Genomic DNA, 18,805 nt, shown 5'->3' with positions numbered 1-18,805 from the left:
TAAAAAGCTGAAATCACCCCTTGTTTCACTTGCTCACTCCTCATGTCTCAAAGCCACTTCGGCAAAGCATGCTGCTAGAAAATTTGTGGACCAATAAGTCAAGAGAGTAGGAAGTTGGTAGTTCTTCACTGTGTATCTTTGTAAATGCTTTCATAATCCCTACTTTGGCATTTTGATGAGAGCCAAACTAAAAGGGAATATCATTTATTGACCCCCTGGTATAAAAAAGCATTGCTCTTTGCCCTTTGCATCTATTAATTCATCTAATTTCTTGTGCCCTAGCATCGTCTCATAGTACTGTTTGGGAAAATGAGGCACAGAGAGGGAAGCCACTAGCACCATTTTGAATGACGTGGAGAACAGAGAGATTGGAGAAGAACCCAGGAAAGCAAATATGCACTGAAAACCAATAACTAAACATTGAAATCAGTGTCACAAACCCTTGAGTAACATAAAGGCTGGAGAGTGGCAACTGACTTCCACTGTATGTGATAGTGGTCTGGGAGGTCAGTAGCAGAGACTGCCTCAGTGACTGGAAGAAATTGTGGATACTGACGACAAAGACACGGGGTGCTTGTTTGTGTCTAGAGGGATGTGACTATAAATGCAGGAAGTTGGGTTTAAGTAACTAATTAGAACTGAGGTTCTAGACTGGAGGTGAGACCAAGTGACAAGCAAGTTGCAGAGCACATGCACTGAGAAAGCAGTACTAGCTCCTAGGCACAAGAAAGATATTCTCAGTTATCTTTTCCTCCCCGAGTCAACAATTCTTGGATACCAAATACAGTGACAAAGCTCCATGATGTGTGAGGCAAATCCAAGGAAAAGGAAGAAAGCATCTCCACCTCCTTCTCTTGCAGACTGGGTCTTCATGCCCTGATGTTACCACCCTGACACAAACCGTTGATGCCTCGCCCTCAGCTCGAATCCCTATTGAAAGGCCTGCAATCTCTGTCTTTATCAGATGATGCCAAGTCAGGAAGTGGCAGACAAAGTGCAGAACGACTCCACTGTTGTTTTCCCGGCAGAATTAAGAGTTTTCAATGCCTAAAGTGGTTCTCAATGAAGAGAGGTTAGATCTCATACAAAGCTTGTGAGAAAGTGCCTTTAGAAATTGAGGCTAGCATCACATTATTAAGGTTGCAGTGTGTGCTGCTGGCACTGAGAGGACAAAGGCCACACAGAATGTGAGTTGTTCAAAGACATCTCACTGAAGGGACCGGAGAACTAGGAGCTTCAGTCAGTTAAGGGGAGGTTAGCGTCATCAAGGTAGACAGGGCAGCAGGGCCCGAGGCTTGATGAAGATGACAGTGTCCATGTGGTAGTGAAAGGGCACGAAGGCAGGGACGAGGGTCAGTTGGAGGAGTTAGATAGCAGCAAGGCTGGTGAAGTCCAGAGACAGAAAAAATACTATGGTACAAAGTAGGTGTGAGAATTGCATGAGAGCCTGGGGAGAGCTGGATAGTGAGCCTGGGGTCATGTTGCGAGTGTCATTGCAGGGTCATGGTGTGGGGAGGGATGTGACCCAGGGTGGGAGAGATTTCAGATTTTGGTGTTGGTTGCAGGATGCCCAAATGGAGATTCCCAAGCTCAGTGGAAAGATTAGAGCTGAGGATAAAAAAAAAACAATATTGGCTTGGTCTGCAATCAAGTGACCATTCCAAACCTACATGGGGTGAGCTGGCTTTGAGGTGGAGGGGTAGCAGGAGGTAGAGAAAGGATAGGTGTACAGAGCAAAATCCTTCACAGGATAAAGATTCTGCAGTGAGAATTAGAAAGGAATAGGACACACAGACAACAAGAAAGCAGAAAGAGACTTCCAGAAATTGAAGTGACAATCAGAGCTGCCAAAGGGTGCCCAAAACCCAGCAACAAGCCTAACGCAGAAGGGGCAGATTTGTGGGGGGAAAGGGATTATTTAAAAAGAAGCAAAACAAAAAGCACACAAGTTCAACACTTGTTGTTCATGTTTATAATTCTAGCTGTTCAGAAGGATGACATCTGAGGATCCTGGTTCATAGCCAGCTCAAGCAGAAAATTTCATCACTCTTATCTCCAGATAAGCAACAAAACAGTCCAAAGTGGAGCTGTGACTCAGGTGATAGAGTGCCAGCCTTGAGTAAAAGAAGCTTGGGACAGTGATCAGGTAAGCATGTGCGTGCACACACACACACACACACACACACACACACACACACACACACACACACGAAGAAAGCAATAATGATAGCCACAGGCACCTCGTTCCATTGGGAGGATCTGTGAGTCATTCTGGAGGCGATTCCCCAAGAGAGAATCAGAAAAAGACCGTGGACTAGAACCGCAGAGATGAGAACCAAATACAGCTGCAACCTCCCCCGCTCTGGCCCCGCCCAGTCCTCCCACCTCCGCAGATCCACTGAACCTTGCAGAGCGCGAAATGACCACCAGGGGTCGCGCGACCAGCGTGTTCCTTCACAGCACTGACTTGCCTCTCCCTCCGCGGCCGTCCATTTATATTCTGAGTGAGCAGCTGGTGAATTATTAAAATCGACACTCACAGGGTGTTTGCCAGCATTGGCATGGTCTGCCCTCTGCGGAGCTGGCTCCGTGCAGTCAGAGATAGAAGCCTCTGCTAAGTCTTAGTCCCATGTGTCCTGATGAGAAGGCCTTAGAGGTCACCTAGGCCGCCCCATCTTTCATGCGACAGGGCCTTGCCCAAGGTCCGTGGTGGGACGGCCACAACAAGGAAGTTGGCCTCCTGAATAACGAGTCTTTGGACAATTCTCAGTGTCCGCGGGACTAGACAGCAAAAAAGGACTTTCATCAAACCCTTTCCCTGGGGTTTGCCGTGTCTTGCCTCTAAATTCCCAAAGCCCCCTGGGAGGCTTCTCTCATCTTCTCCCCTGTCCTGGAATCTTTCCGATACTGAAGGGGAAACTAAGGCAGTGCCTCAGTGGAGGACCACTCAGCCTGACACACACAATCCTGACTACCACTGTGGGGATCAAACCTTCCATCAGGTCTTTTAACCCTGATTTCTCCATGCATCCCTTCCCCAAGCATACCCCCTAAACTCAATCTACCTTTCTAAAAAGCTCCCCAACTCAATCCAACTCGCAAGCACCCTTCTCCCTGCACACTGAAATACACATGGCCGGCTCTGAAGAAGTAGAAAACAGTTTCGTTGAGCCCTGAAACAGCATGTATACTTCCAGCTTAACAACACCCCCACCCCCACCCCAGCTCTAAAGTGCCAGATTTGTCACTTCAGTAGCTCAACCTAGCACATGGGCCAGGTGGCCACATTTCTCACCTGACTTACTCCATTATCTGGCATCTAATGATGCTGCTTCACAGCCTGTTCCCAATACAGCAACCACCACTAGCCTTGAGCACAATAGCCAAGCAAGGGGCTGGGAATGTGGCCAAGTGGTAGAGTGCTTGCCTACCATGCACGAAGCCCCGGGTTCCATTCCTCAGTAGCACACACATAGAAAAAGCCAGAAATAGTGCTGTGGCTCAAATGACTGACTGCTAGCAGGGCACAGTGCCCAGATCCTGACTTCATCAAGCCCTAGGACTGACCCAAAAAAAGCCAAATAAAACCTCAAAGCCCTAAGTTCAAGCCTGAATATAAGCACATGCACGCACACACACATGCACACACAATCCTGGCTCCCTCATAAAGTTTAAAGGCTCAAGCCGTCACCAAGGACTGCAAGGCCTATAAGTACCTGACTCTTCTCTCTCTACCTATCTCACCTATCCCTCTGCCCCTTTTTTCTCTCTGTCACACACACACAGGTTGGCTGTCCTTATCTATTGGCACACATCTCCTTTCACATACGCCATCATTCAACACTGCTCAAATGTCATTTTGTTAAAGAATCCCTCTGTGAGTGGAAGGATCTGATGTACCCCACACTGATCCTTTACACCTTCTACTGTATATATTATTTCCTTACTTATGATAGTATACGCCATAGTCTCCTTGATAAACAACAACCGTCGGAAAGGCAGAGATTTTACATCACTGGAGCAGCCCAGGTGACCACACGAGCATTTCCCATTCCTTTCCTCATGACTTGAAGATGCTGCGTTCCTAAGGACTTCACAACCAAGGCTTGTAATCATAAATGGCCCCTAACCTTTGCTGGATACCAATGGAACTCTATGGGTGAGCAATATTGGTGATGGATATCCAAAGAAATAATAATAATTCAGGGGGCCAAAAAGCATATCTTTTAGTGAAAAGATGCTTCAGGAAATTCACTACTCTTGCTGAAATTGGGATAATGATGTTTAAGGCAAGAAAAAGAGGAGGGAAAAGAGGAGGAAGAGAGGGAGAAATAGAAGGAAAGAAGAGGGAAGGAAGGAAGGGAAGAAGGGAGGAAGGGAAATGGGAGGGAAAAAGGAAAGGATAAAGAAATGAAATATACTGGAAACACAAGCCAAAATTGTGTAGGATAACGAGAATAAAGCAAGCTGATAGTTCATATAAAAGGAGCTGCAGTATCCCCTGACACAGCACAACTCTTCTATACAACCACTCTGTTCAAATGAATTACACTCTCATTGTATTAAGGAGCCTTTATTATCCAAATTAGTGGAAAGCAGAGAAGAGAGGGAGGGAAGGAAAGAGATGTGATCAATGTGGTGCACAGGATCTAACAGACCCACAGTCACCTCCTCAATGTCTGTCCATCCCCAGTCTTTCCACTGCTTGTAACAGCAGTGCCCCCCCCCCCGCCACCGCACCTCAGGTCCAGCCTGGATTCTTTGTCTTCCCCTCCTTCTCCCTGACCTGGAACCCCAAATTTCGGCAGCTCAAGAATCATGCATAATCTGATTAGCTATGGGAAACCGTTCTTCCACCCCGGACAACTTCATCCTGAATAACGAGCACAGGACAATTTCGAGAGAAATTGATCTGCCGGCCTGCAGCGCTTCACGGGGAGCAGATGTGCTCCTTGTTTTTCTCATTACCGTGATTTACTGTTTTCTAAGCTTATTAAAAACAGAGGCTTGAGCCCACTTGGGTGCGTGTCCTGGGGAAGCTGACAGAGGGAGTTGAGGAGGTTTCAACTCTTCAGTGGTGTGCTCACCTCCAAGGCAGCTTGATCCAATTTGTGGAGGGTTCTCTGGCAACCCTCAACACACACACACACACACACACACACACACACACACACACACACACACACACACTCCTGTACCCATGTGACTTTCCATCTGCCTCTACACATAACCACATTCTGCTACATGACTAACTAGAAAATGAGCAGAGAAAAGGATGCGATGGTGCTTCTCATGTGCACTCAAGAATAGGTCTGTGTGCTCTTCACTTGTCTTCTACTTCTCACAGGGTGCTTGTGACTATCAGTATTGCTTTCGTGTGTGTGTGTGTGTGTGTGTGTGTGTGTGTGTGTGTATGCTTACCTGAGCACTATCCCTGAGCTTGCGTTTTTCACATCCACGCCACAGGCACGATGGTGTGTCATAAGTACACTACCAGTCACACACAACCACACACACATACACATGCTTACCTATATATGTAACTGCCATTCTCATATACACATGTGCCTAGGATCATAAGCATAAGTCATACCTACACGCTTCTACCAGCATGAGGCACACATTTACCAGGCTATTTCCTCCTCCCTGGTCCTTACCAGCTGTTCTGTTCAACTGGAGTGGAAAGAATGGGAGAAAAGTCAGAAACAACTAGGCTAGTACAACCCCATCTTTCCTGGATTGTAATCCCCCCTTTTATATTAATGATACAATAATATATAATTTCTTAACCTCCGCTATAAAGTTTTAAAACTTATTATTTTTCTTTTTTCTGATTTTCTATTGTATTTTTTGTCAGGGTGATGTATAGACTGGTTACAGTTACATTCATCGGGTAATGGGTACATTACTTCTTGAACATTGATAGCCCTTCTCACGTTTTTCTACCACTTTCCCTCATTTCACCCCTCCCAATCATCTTGCTTTTCCCCTTCCTTCCCTATTTCAAATTAAAAAATAAATGTATAAACAATATACCAGGTAACAAACTCAAATACAGTAACAGCATGAGATAAACCATGAAGGAGACAAAAAGTCAAAAGAAATAACTTCACATAATATGTTAAGAACAACAATCACAAATATAAACCTGTTTATTCCATATCCTAGAGTTCATTTTACTTAGCTTCAGTCTATATGACCATATGTACATAGATTTTGAGCTATTGTCATCCTCTGCTAGGAGAGTCCTAGATGTATACTAATGGTTACAAATGAGGACATTCATGAAGCCTATGTTTCTTTAGGTCTGGCTTACTTCACTTAATATGGTTTTTTCCAAGGCTTTCCATTTCCTTACAAATGGGGTGATGTCATTCTTTCTGCTGGCAGCATAGAATTCCTTTGTGTATAAATACCACATCTTCTTGATCCAATCATCAACTGAGGGGCATACCGTAGCTATGGTAAATAATACTGCCATGAACATCGTTGTGCTAGTAGTTGTAGTATGTCCTTGTTGTGGTCCATTTGGGTCAATGCCAAGTAGTGGAATTGCTGGGTCATATGGGAGCTCTAAGTTCAGTCTTTTCAGGAATCACTATATTGCTTTACAGAGTTATTGAACAAGTTTACACTTCCACAAACAGTAGAGCTAGCTGGCCCTTTCTGGCCACATCCCCACCAGCATCTGTTGTTACTAGATTTCTTGATGATGGCCATTCTAACTGGAGTGAGGTGGAATATTAGAGTTGTTTTGATTTGCATTTCTTCTATGACCAGAGATGTGGAGCATTTCTTCATGTGTCTATTGGCCATTCTTATTTCTTCTTCAGAGAAGACTCTCTTTAAGTCTTTAGCCCATCTTTTAAAAGGATGGTTGTTTCTTTGAGGATTTGTTTTTGGGAGATTCAATTTTTTTAGCTGTAGATATATTTTAGATATGAGGCCTTTGTCTGTTGTATAGCTAGAGAAGGTCTTCCCCCACTCTGCGGGATTTCTATTTAACTTGCCAGCTATGTCGTTTGCCATAGAGAAGCTATGCAGTTTACTGCAGTCCCATTTGTCCAAACTTTCTTTGATTTGTTGTGTTTCTGAGCCTTTATTAAGAAAGTTTCAGGTCAGGAGTGTGGCCTAGTGGTTGAGTGCTTGCCTCTCATGCACAAAGCCCGGGGTTCAAATCTTCAGTACCACATACCCAGAAAAACCCAGAAGTGGCGTTGTGGCTCAAGTGCCAGAGCATTGGCCTTAACAAAAATTGTCCAAGGATAGTCCTGAACTCCTGAGTTCAAGCCCCAGGACTGACAAAAAAGGAGAAAATTTCAACCTATGCCAAGGAGTCCAGTGTATCTCCTATTCCTTCCTGTAAAGTTTTCAGGTTGTCTGCTTTTACCTCAAGGTCTTTGATTCATTTGGAATTAATTCTGGTTCAGGGTGACATAGAAGGATCCAAATTTACTTTTCTACAGGTACTTAACCAGTTCTGCCAGCAGCATTTGTTGAAGAGGCTGTCTTATGATCAAACAGGATTCATAGCAGGATGCAAAGCTGCTTCAATATATGCAAGTCAATTAATATAATTCATCACATCAACAGGAGCAAGGACAAGAACCACATGATCATCTCAATAGATGCAGAAAAACTATTTGATAAGATCCAACACTCCTTTATGATAAAAGCTCTGGAGAAACTTGGAATCCTTGGAACATTCCTCGATATAATGACAAACCTACAGCTAGCATTATACTTAATGGTGAAAATCTCAAGCCATTTCCTCTAAAATCAGGAATGAGACAAAGATGTCTATGCTCTCCACTGTGCTATAATTTAGTATTGGAATTCCTACCAGAGCAATAAGGAAAGAAGCAAGCATAAAGGGAATCTAAAGAGGGAGAGAGGAAGTAAAACTTTTCCTCTTTGCAGATGAAGTGATTCTGTATCTAAAGACTATAGATTCCAAACCCAATTTACTTGAGCTGATCCAAAACTTTAGCAAGGTAGCAGGGTTTAAAATTAAACCTCAAAAATCAATGGCTTTCAACGACAAATGCTGGCACGGTTGTGGAGAAAGAAGAATCCTACTGCACTACTGGTGGGATTGTAAACTAGTTCAGCCACTCTGGAAAGCAGTGTGGAGGTTTCTTAAAGAACTGAAAATTGACCTTCCCTACGATCCCACCATACCACTTCTGGGCATCTACCCTGAACATCATAACTCAGGATATGATAAGGACACCTGCTCAGCTATGTTCATCTCTGCATTATTCCCAATATCCAGGCGATGGAAACAATCCAGATGCCCTACTGCAGATGAATGGATACAAAAAAATGTGATATAGATAGATAGATAGATAGATAGATAGATAGAGATAGATAGATATTATCACTGCCTGGCACAACAACACATCACATCAGAGGCAGACTGGGAATGATCACAGACTCAAATACCTTGCTTGGCTCAACTTGCCCACGGTTTCACCTTGGATGAACACTGTTTTTGTGCCCCACGTTGGGCACCAAGCCAGAATGTCCGGGTTTTTAGTCCTCGGTCCCTCCCGACCCACAGGAGGGATGGAGAGAACCCGCCCCTACCAGGATGAGCCGAGAAAGGAGAGGACCGACTGACCACCCACACCCAGCCCTCCCTCGCCAGAGGACAATCAGACGCATCAGGGAGGTCCGTCAAGGCAGGAGCTCGTTTATTGAGGAAGTCCATTCAGCTAATACAGGGTGCAGGAGCCTATCAGCACAAAGGTGGGCAGGGAGGGGGAGGTCCACGTGTTTACGCTCACTATAGGTCTCAGCAGAGAGTGATAAAGCAATAACACATTCGTACCCACGTACCCAGTGGTAATCAAGTCTCAGCAGAAAGTGATTCACAATACCGATGATATAGCTCAAAGTTAGGCATGGCATTCATACACAACAGCTCATTTTTTTGCCAGTCCTGGGCTTGAGCTCAGGGCCTGAGCACTATCCTTGGACATTCTCAAGGCTAGAGCTCTACCGCTTGAGCCTCAGCACCACTTCTGGCTTTTTTCTATGTATGTGGTACCAAGGAATCGAACCCGGGTCTTCGTGCATGCTAGGCAAGCACTTTAACCACTAGGCCAAACTCCCGGCCCCATCAACAGCTCATTTCTTTGTATAGTTATCTTACTCAGTGATGCAGATTCATGGGCCAGCCTGACCCTGCACTCAGCTCCCAGCAAGAAATAATGGAATTCTACATAGCCAACAGACAAGATAAAATAATGGCATTCGCTGCGAAGTGGATGACACTAGAGTGAATCATGTTGAGTGAGACAAGTCAAAACAAAAGCAATAAAAGATATATGGTCTCCTTGATAGGTGGATATTAGATCCAAACAGTACAAGAGCGATGACTCAATATTCAGGTACCCAAGGTTATAGACATGGTCTTGGAGATATAAACATAACTACATAGACATAAAAATCTATGATGGGATATATACTCTATAGCTATAATATCATACTATATAGATTGATATGTATGTATGACATACAAGCCCTCAGCTTAATTTTAATTTTGTTCTAAAATGTATGTGCCAGCAATTGCATATAGAGATTCCTTTCTTGAAAACTTGTTTGTTTATCATGACATTTGAAATATGATGTAAAAATCAGTATTAATAAAATCTTTCAAATATCAAGGTTCTGCTGGGTGCTGGTTGCTCACGCCTGTAATCCTAGCTACTCGAAAGCTGAAATGTGAGGATCGTGGTTTAAAGCAAGCTCAAGCAGGAGCATTCATGAGACTCTCATCTCCAATAATCACCAGAAACCTGGCAAGTGATGCTGTGGCTTAAAGTGGTAGAGCTCTAGCACTGTGTGAAAGCCTTCAGGGACAGTGCCTAAGCCCTCAATTCAAGCCCTATGACTGATAAAAATCAAAGAAAATAAGAAAACAAAATGTTAAGAAAAAGCATTGGCTTTGTTAGATACCAACATTGAGAAAAATGAGGCAAAAATCAGGCAAGCAACTTCCTTTGCAATAGCCTGAAAATACAAAACTAAAATACTTAGCAATGAGCTCAACCAAGGAAGTAACAGACCTCTATGATGAAAACCTTAAAAACATGAAAAAGCAATTTAAAGCAGACCTAAGGAAGTGGTAAAAAAAAAAAAAACCTCCCATGCTTCTGGATTGGAAGAATTAACATCATGAAAATGGCAATTCTCCAAGGGCTACCTACAAATTCATGCAATAACCATCAATATGCCAACCTCATTCTTTAATGAAATAGAAGGAGCAATCAAAAAATTCATATTGAACAATGAAAAACCACATATAGCAAAAACAATTCTGAGCAGAAAGAACACCACTGGAGGGATATCAATACCAAATTTTAGACTCTATTACAGAACTATAGTAATCAAAACAGCTTAGTACTGGCACAAGAACGGGCCTGAGCACCAATGGAATAGAACTGAGGACCTAGAAATCAACTTGCACAACTATGGCCACCTAATCTTCGGTAACGGAGACAGAAAAAGCTTATTATTTTCCATGATGTATGATAAAGCCATTGTGTTAAATTCAAAATATTTTCAATTTATATATGGGTATAAAATGTATACAATTTTCATGCTGACAGTAATCTTTAATAATTTTCGTAATAAATTCATGTCCACACAATACTCACTGAGAGTTTGTCCAATTAGTTTGGTTTTAAAGGGAAAATGTTGACACCATTTTTACAGAAGTTAATTAATTGAGATATTTTTTTGCCAGTTGTGGACTTGAGCTCAGAGCCTGAGCACTGTCCTTGGACTTCTCAAGGCTAGAGCTCTATCACTTGAGCCTCAGCACCACTTCTGGCTTTTTTTTTCTATGTATGTGATACGGAGGAATTGAACCCGGGTCTTCATGCATGCTAGGCAAGCACTCTACCACTAGCATAAACTCCCAGTCCTACAGAAGTTAATTTCACTGAACATTGAAATGGAAGTCCAGGATTGCAGTCAGAGCTCTAGGGATGGGCTTAAAGTGAGGCTAGCAGAGTAGGAAATTTGAGTCATGCTCTCGTAGAACCATAGCTTCTCCAGGACTCTGTTTACTGAGAAGCAAAGTGGGAACCATAGTCCGCCCTCTTCTAATTATCCTATTTTATGATCATATTCCAGAGATGTCAGATTTAGAGCTACCAAATACACCACAAACTTTGCTGAAGAGTTCTTTTTAGAACACCTGAGGTTTGGACTCAGTGAGCCACAATTTTAGCTCAGTTTTTCATTTTTAGGACAGGATTTCCCTTCCTGACCCTGAGTAGCACCTGAGTCTCGATTTACATACCTCAGATTTTCTATCATTGCTTGTATCACAGCCATATCCCACTTAATCCAGTTTCTCTCCATGGAGATGAAGCAAGTTGGGCTTCCCTGCCTGGGCTGGCCTGGAACTGTGATCCTCTCAAGGTCAGCCCCCCAACAGGTGGAAGGACAGGTGTGTAGCACAATGGCCAGCTATGGGTTGAAAAAGAGTCCTCTGGAATATTTTCTGCACCGGATGGCCTTGAATGCCAATCCTCCTGTCCTTAGTGTCCAAGTAGCCAGGATTACAGGTGTGATGCACACGTGTGTAGCTTCCTGACGACTTTCAATAAAAGACATAGGTAATAAAAGAAAAGTGTATCATGGACTGAGCACTTCAGGGCTGAATCGCTGTTTTGTTCAATATATACAACACTATCTGCCCCAAAAGAAACACGGAGGTCCATAAAAGCTAAGCAGAACAAAAACTGAATCACATCAAGATACAAAATCAAAGGGCTGACAATCTGTGACAACCTGTAAATTTCAATGCACATAAAAATAGATACATTACATGAATCAGAACAAAGTTCAAATTACAATTGATTTTTCAGCAGAAACAATGTAAATCAGATGAGAACAGACACATCTTGAACTTGCTGAAGGAAGTGATGACCAACCTTGAATTCTGCAGCTAGTGCTGAAATCCTTCCCAAAGGAAGATCAAACAAACGCATTTAAGCTGAGATCATTCCTCACCCAAGACTCCTTCATTGCAAGAAATGCTCCAGATAACTGTTCAGGCAGAAGGGCATTGACATGCACAGAGGAGTGACAAGCACGACAAATAGTCCATGTGAGGAAATGTTAGACACTTTGAGATCTTGTCATTCCATTAGGCATCCTCATAATTATTGTGGGACCAATGTCTTAAATGAAATGCAATCTTACATGAAAGAGATAAAGGTAAAGGAGAAGGGCAAGGGGGAGGAAAGCAAGGAAGAAAGGAAAGAAGGAAGAAACGAAGGAAGGAGGGAGAGAGGGGAGAGAGGTAAGACAGAAAGAGGGAAGGAGAGAAGAGGGAAGGAAGGAAGGAAGGAAGGAAGGAAGGAAGGAAGGAAGGAAGGAAGGAAGGAAGGAAGGAAGGAAGGAAGGGAGGGAAGAATGAAAGAGCACACCCTATTTCTGAACTGAAAAATACTGTATATTAGTCATATATAATATAGTAATATTAGTATAGTATAGTTCACAAAATAAACCAACCTATTCAGAATCAATTTGATTATTCAGGGAAAACCTCTGTATTTTGGTAAATTTCTCTCCAGAGAGTCTGTCTGTCTGCCTGTCCCTGCCAATCTCTCTTTCTTCAGCTAGAGATACGAATGCAAATGCATATATAAATAAACAACAGAGTCCATCCTGTTCTTGTCTTGTAAGATCAGCCTGCAGTGAGTATCATTCTAGCAAAACCTCAATTACTCCCCAAGGATAAATTATTAGATGTAGAATCTCCTGCTTCAAGCAAATGAGCACCCACGTGGCTTAAGCTGTGTGCTGACAATTGCTTTCCAGAAATACGAACTCCTTATCACTCCCTTGCACCCGTACATAACACCTACTGTTAGTTCCCTTCCCAGAACAGGCCCTGTAGCTTTTCTTCTTTTATTTTTAACAAACACTGGCCATTTCGTAAGGGTTGTTCCTCTCATCTGTGTGTCTGTTCGTTAGTGACAATATGCTATGCTTTGTTGTATGGACCTTTTGCAGCAAACCACTGTGGTACAATGCTATTGTTCCCAGGCACAGTGGAGCCTGTCCCTTGCCTTTGCTCCCAGCCAGCCCCAGCTGGGCATCCTAGTCCACCCCTGCCCTCCTTCTCTGAATGACTTTGGGAAAGGGGCAAACTTTGCTCAGCCACTGTTTCACTGACTGTGACAGAGGATCCTGGTGCCCTTGTGGGGCTGACGTGAAGGTTCATGAAATGGTGAATGTGAGCACTCGAGGGCTTAGAAAGCTGCAGTACAAGTAAGAAGCAGGAAAAACATGTTGTGGCCACATGCCCATTCGTAATCTACACACACTGTTCTGGGCTTAGGGAGGAAGTTTTCAGCTTTTCACAATTAGTTACTATTTGAGTTATTATTTGAAAATGATTTTGAAAATCAGGTCTTTCCCTAGGACTGTATTGTTTTGTTCTGTTTTATCAGATCTCTATATCCTTGGCATCTATGGAAATTGGTGGTTGATGGATTTCACTCAATCATATGTATTTCTATGGAGCGGCCTGCACATTGACATGCTCTTCATGTGTAAAATGTTCATATAATGTTTAGCATATACTGAGGTGAACTTCAATAAAGCAGGTTTATGAGAGAAGATTAGGACTTGGGCTGGGGATATGTGAAACCTGTCTAGACCCCCAAGAGACAAGTCTTTGGAAATACACTGCCTAAATAATGTTCGGTGGCTATGTTTTCCCATTCTTTTACAATTTTGCTGAACTCCATTTGCTAGTATTTTATATAGGGATAATAAATCAGAACCTTTTCCCTTTCTTTTCAGCTATCATCCAAGACTTTTGAACCAAAATCTTGCAAAAGATTTCAATCCATGTGGCCTAAGTTTGAGCCTGGCGTCTTTGCTTCTAAAAGCATCTCATGAAAAGCTAGGCATGCAGACTCAAAGGAACATAGGCTCAATGGTTTCCCTCATTTGTCATAATCAGTAGAAACCTTGGGCTCTCCTAGCAGAGATTTACAATAGAACAAAACCAAGATACCTGAGGCCATATAGAATGACACTAAATAAAAGGACCTCCAGAATATAGAAACAAAAGCCATATAATGAGTGATTGTTGTCCTTAAGGTACTATGTTATCTCTCATCTCTTTTGCTGTCCCTTGGTTACCTCATATTGTTACAGTATTTCACCTGGTTATCTGATATATTGTATGTATGTTTAGTTGTTTATTTGAAGTCAGATAGGGAAGAGAGGAAAACAAGATGAGGGGTGGGGGTGGGGGGAGGGAAATGGGGACCAAGACATGAGAAAGCGTATCAATGTATGTGAATTAATGCACCTTCTATCTGGTGAATATAATGTAACCCTTCTATTAATTACAATTGAAAAAAAAGCAAAGCTCGGCATGGTGGCACATACTTGTAATACCCTTACTGAGGAGGTTGAGGGAGGAGGCTCATGACTTCAGTGTTGGTTATGCACACTATGGATCTGAATACAGAATGACAGGAGGTGGACACTGGGAGAGTCTGTAGGGTCAACAGAGTTCTCTGCATGCTAACCATGACCCATACCCTGGCAAATTCCTAAACCCTAAGGATTTCACAAAGGAAAAGATCCACTGACCCCTCCATGACCTCTGCTTTCCACCTGGCTTTAGTTAAGAGATACCCCAGCAGGAGGTTGGAAGAAGGACCAAAGAATCAGATCACCATTTTTATTCCCCTGGCTCCATCCCTGCAAGGTTACCTTGAGCTGACCTGCATGTTGCCTAAAGGTCATTGCCTGTCATAGGACAAGTCACTTGATTAAACTCTGCACACAACTGGGCCCTGAAATCTGCTACTTCTGCTGATCTCTTCAGCCCAGGATGGTACTGGGGAAGCTACTGGTAAGTCCCACGTCTTGGCACAAATCCTTTTAGCACTATCTTACTTCCTTCCTGCCCCCATATTTCTCCTGTTGAAACCTTGTCTAATGTAACTATTACCACCAAAATAATCCAATAGAAACACATTTTCAAAACGGAGTCTACATTCATATTGTATGTGATTAGCAATAGGGCAGATAGAGGGCTCTTACTGAGATGAGATAGTGACGATGGCATTGAAGTTTACGTGATGTTTCTAGAAGTAATAGAGAAAAGAACTTTCAAACTGCAAACATGCTAATTACTCTGGTTGGATCACTACACATTGTACAGATGTATTGAATTACAAATATTGTGAGTCAGTTTTAAACAGAAGTTCCAGAAATATAAAATGAAGGAAAGGAAAGAGGAAAGAGGAAAATGAAGAAAGAAGGAGAATCAGAAAAAGAACATGGAGGAAAAGGAAGAGGAGAAGGAAGAGGAGGAGGAGGAAAAACATGAAGGAAGGAAGGACAGAAGGAAGGGAGGGAGGGAAGGAAGGAGGAAAGGCAGGTGAGAGAGAGGAAAAAGACCAATAGGCTGAGAGAAAGATATGAATGAAGTTACACTGTTGTAGCATTAAATATCCTGCCCATAGATGTCTTAGCCTGAGCAAAGGCTACTATTCAGGAAGGACACTTGGAATGGTCTTGGAGAGGTGGCCCTGTCTTCTGCGCCTGCAGTGAAAGCCACACGTCATGCAGAGACTCACAAGCTGGGCATATCATCTCATCACCTCTTACAGCAACCAGGCCCATGAGAGTTAAGACCAACCATAGCCTGAGAGAGATATGCAAGGCCTGTTCATGGAGAAATAACAAAAGATTTGTAAGACTTCAGAAAATAAAAAAAAGTCATTGGCATGGGTGCAATCATCTAAGCTTACAGTGTTTAATATATTGGCTCAATCCCGGGAATAGTGTTAAGAGCTTACAAGCTTGGTTAATCAAAGCCTTGATTAAGGTAATAGCCTGTGCATAATGAGGCTAAGATGCCATATCTTTTTGCTGACCTGCATAGCCCAGAAGTCCCAAGGCTCCAGTTGATAAGTTAGGTTGCACATATCTATCGTATAGCCATCCTGTAACAACATCTATCCTGTAATATGAGATATATTGAAAATAGTCCATTCACCAGCCATTAAGTAATGGATTAAGGGAGGGTGTGGTAATTTATGCCCATAGTCCCAAGCACTCAGGAGACTGAAGTAAGAATTTTGTTATTTCAGGTCAGTACAGAATACATAACAAGAAATGATCGTAATAAGCCATAAGGAAGAACGGGAGGAAGCAAAGAAGAAAGGAAGGTAATACATGGATTGGGCATTATGAGAAGCCAGAGAAATGAAGTAAGAAATCCAAATTTCTGAACATTTAACTCAAACTCCGTACCTATATTGTACCTCCAGAGAAGATAACATGCAAACTTCAGGAAATACTACAGTATGTAGGAGACAAGACCTTCCTATAAGCTTAGCAGTAATGTAAAAGGCACAAGAAAGACAAACTTTACCTTAAGTATAAAGTGTCTGGAGTGTCCTGCTAGGGCAGGATGCGGATAATAAGAACGCAACTTAAAGGACATGCAGGATACAGAACAAATGGAAAGAGAAAGTCTCTCAGAAAATATTTAGGCAAGAAGGCAAAATTTATTATCCCACAAAACAGAATATTCAAAAATCAAAAGGCACTAGCTATTCAGGACACATGAAAACAAAAGTACAAAAAACCTTATTCATGAGTATTTGCAGTGGCATTATAATCAAAACATACAAATCATGCCCAATGCATTCCAGTGGATCGATGCTAAATAAATTGAGGTCTCAATGTAATGGAATCATATTAAATCAGCAAAAAAGAATGAAATGCTGACCGACACTAACCCATGGATCTTTGATCCATTTTCAGTTGATTTTTCTATAGGATGAAAAACAGGTCAAGTTGAACTGCTTTTTGTTTTTGTTTTTGTTTTAATTTTGGCGTTTTGGGGGCCAGTATTGGAATTTGAAGTCAGAGTCTCATGCTGTTTTGACTTATTTGCTCAGTTGGAGTTATACCACTGGACCTATTCCTCCAGTCCAGCTTTAGCTAGTTAACTTGGACATAGAACCTCATCAACTTTTCTGTCCAGGATGGTTTTGATCCATGCTCCTCCAATTTTCAGCCTCCTGAGTGGCTAAGATCCCAGACATGCACCAAGCAAGTTTCAATCTTTTCCACGTGAGTATTCAGTTCCCTCTGTACTGTTTCTTAAAGATTCCTTGGCTGTAGGTATGTGGGTTTCATGACTATTCTGAGGTCAGGGTCATTTGTCTTGAGTCACTAGGGTTCTGTACTTTGTCCTGAAGCTAGCATTGTGATGCCTCCATCTTTGCACTTTTTCTCTTAAGATTATTCTAGATAGTCAAGGTCTTTTGTGCTTATGTATAAATTTTAGGATTCTTTTCTAGATTCATGAAGAATGACATTGGAATTCAGTGGGTATTGTTATGAATCTATGCATCACATTGAATTGTTTGCATATTTTAACTATCTTAATTTTCTGATATAAAAACATGGAAGTTCTTCAGCTTTTTTCTTCCTTAAGGATTTTATAATAGTCATTATGAAGTTCTTTCACTTCTTTAGTTAAGCTCTTTCATAGGTTTTTATTTTCTCTTGGCTATTGTAAATGGGATTGCTTTCCTGATTTCCTTGTCAGAAAATTTATTACTAGTATATAGAAAAAGATACTATGTTCTGTACATTAGTTTTTTACCCTGCTTCTTTAATTTGTTCAGCATTTCTTGTTTGGGGAGGACTTCTTTATGTTTCTGTGTATAGAATCGTATCACTTTCAAACAGTGATCATTTGAATTCTTCATTTCCTATTTATATTTCTTTCTCTTGCCTAATTGCTCAGGATAAAATCTATTGTTATATGGGGCCGGGAGTTTGGCTTACTGTTAGAGTGCTTGCCTAGCATGCATGAATACCTGAGTTCAATTCCTCAGTACCACATACATAGAAAAAGCTGGAAGTGGTGCTGTGACTCAAGTGGTAGAGCTCTAGCCTTAGAGAAAGTCCAAGGGCAGTGGTTAGGCCCTGCATTTAACCTCCAGAATTGGTAAATTAAATAAGTAAATAAATAATCTACTATTACATTGAATAATACCAATGAGAGTAGACATCCTTACAGTAGAGAAAAATATTTTCAGATTTTTCTCTTCAATGTAATCTTGGCTATGTTGTATACCCTTAATAATGTTGTGATATGCACTTTTGATACATAGTTTATTCCAGACTTTTATTATGAAGTGATTTTGAATTTTATCAATTGTTTTACATTTTAAATGGTTACACATTTTGTTTCATTCTGCTTTTATGCTGTATTATGTTTGTTGACTTGCATATTTTTGGTGTACAGTTGTTTCTTTATTGTCTGTCTGCGGTAGTGGGGCTTAAGGCTTGAATTCAGGACCTGCTCTTTTTTTTTTTTTTTGGCCAGTCCTGGGCTTGAGCTCAGGGCATGAGCACTCTCCTTGGACTTTCTCAAGGCTAGAGCTCTACCCCTTGAGCCTCAGCACCATTTCTGGCTTTTTTTTCTATGTATGTGGTACAGAGGAATCAAACCCGGGTCTTCGTGCATGCTAGGCAAGCACTTTAACCACTAGGCCAAACTCCCGGCCCAGGACCTGCTCTTTTTACTCAAGGTTAACATTCTACCACTGAGAATCATAGTTCCACTTACACTTTTTTTAGTGGTTAATTGGAGATAAGAGTCTCATGAGGACTTTTTTTTCTGCCTGGGCTGGCTTTGAACCACATTCCTCAGATCTCAGCCTCCTGGGAAGCTAGTATTACAGGCGTGAGCCACTGGCTCTGGGGTGATCTGTGTATCTTGAAA

The sequence above is a fragment of the Megascapheus bottae genome, chromosome X, assembly GCF_031878675.1.
Source record: "Megascapheus bottae isolate mThoBot1 chromosome X, mThoBot2.hap1, whole genome shotgun sequence".
Classification (NCBI taxonomy): Eukaryota; Metazoa; Chordata; class Mammalia; order Rodentia; family Geomyidae; genus Megascapheus; species Megascapheus bottae.
This window is presented reverse-complemented; position numbering follows the sequence as displayed.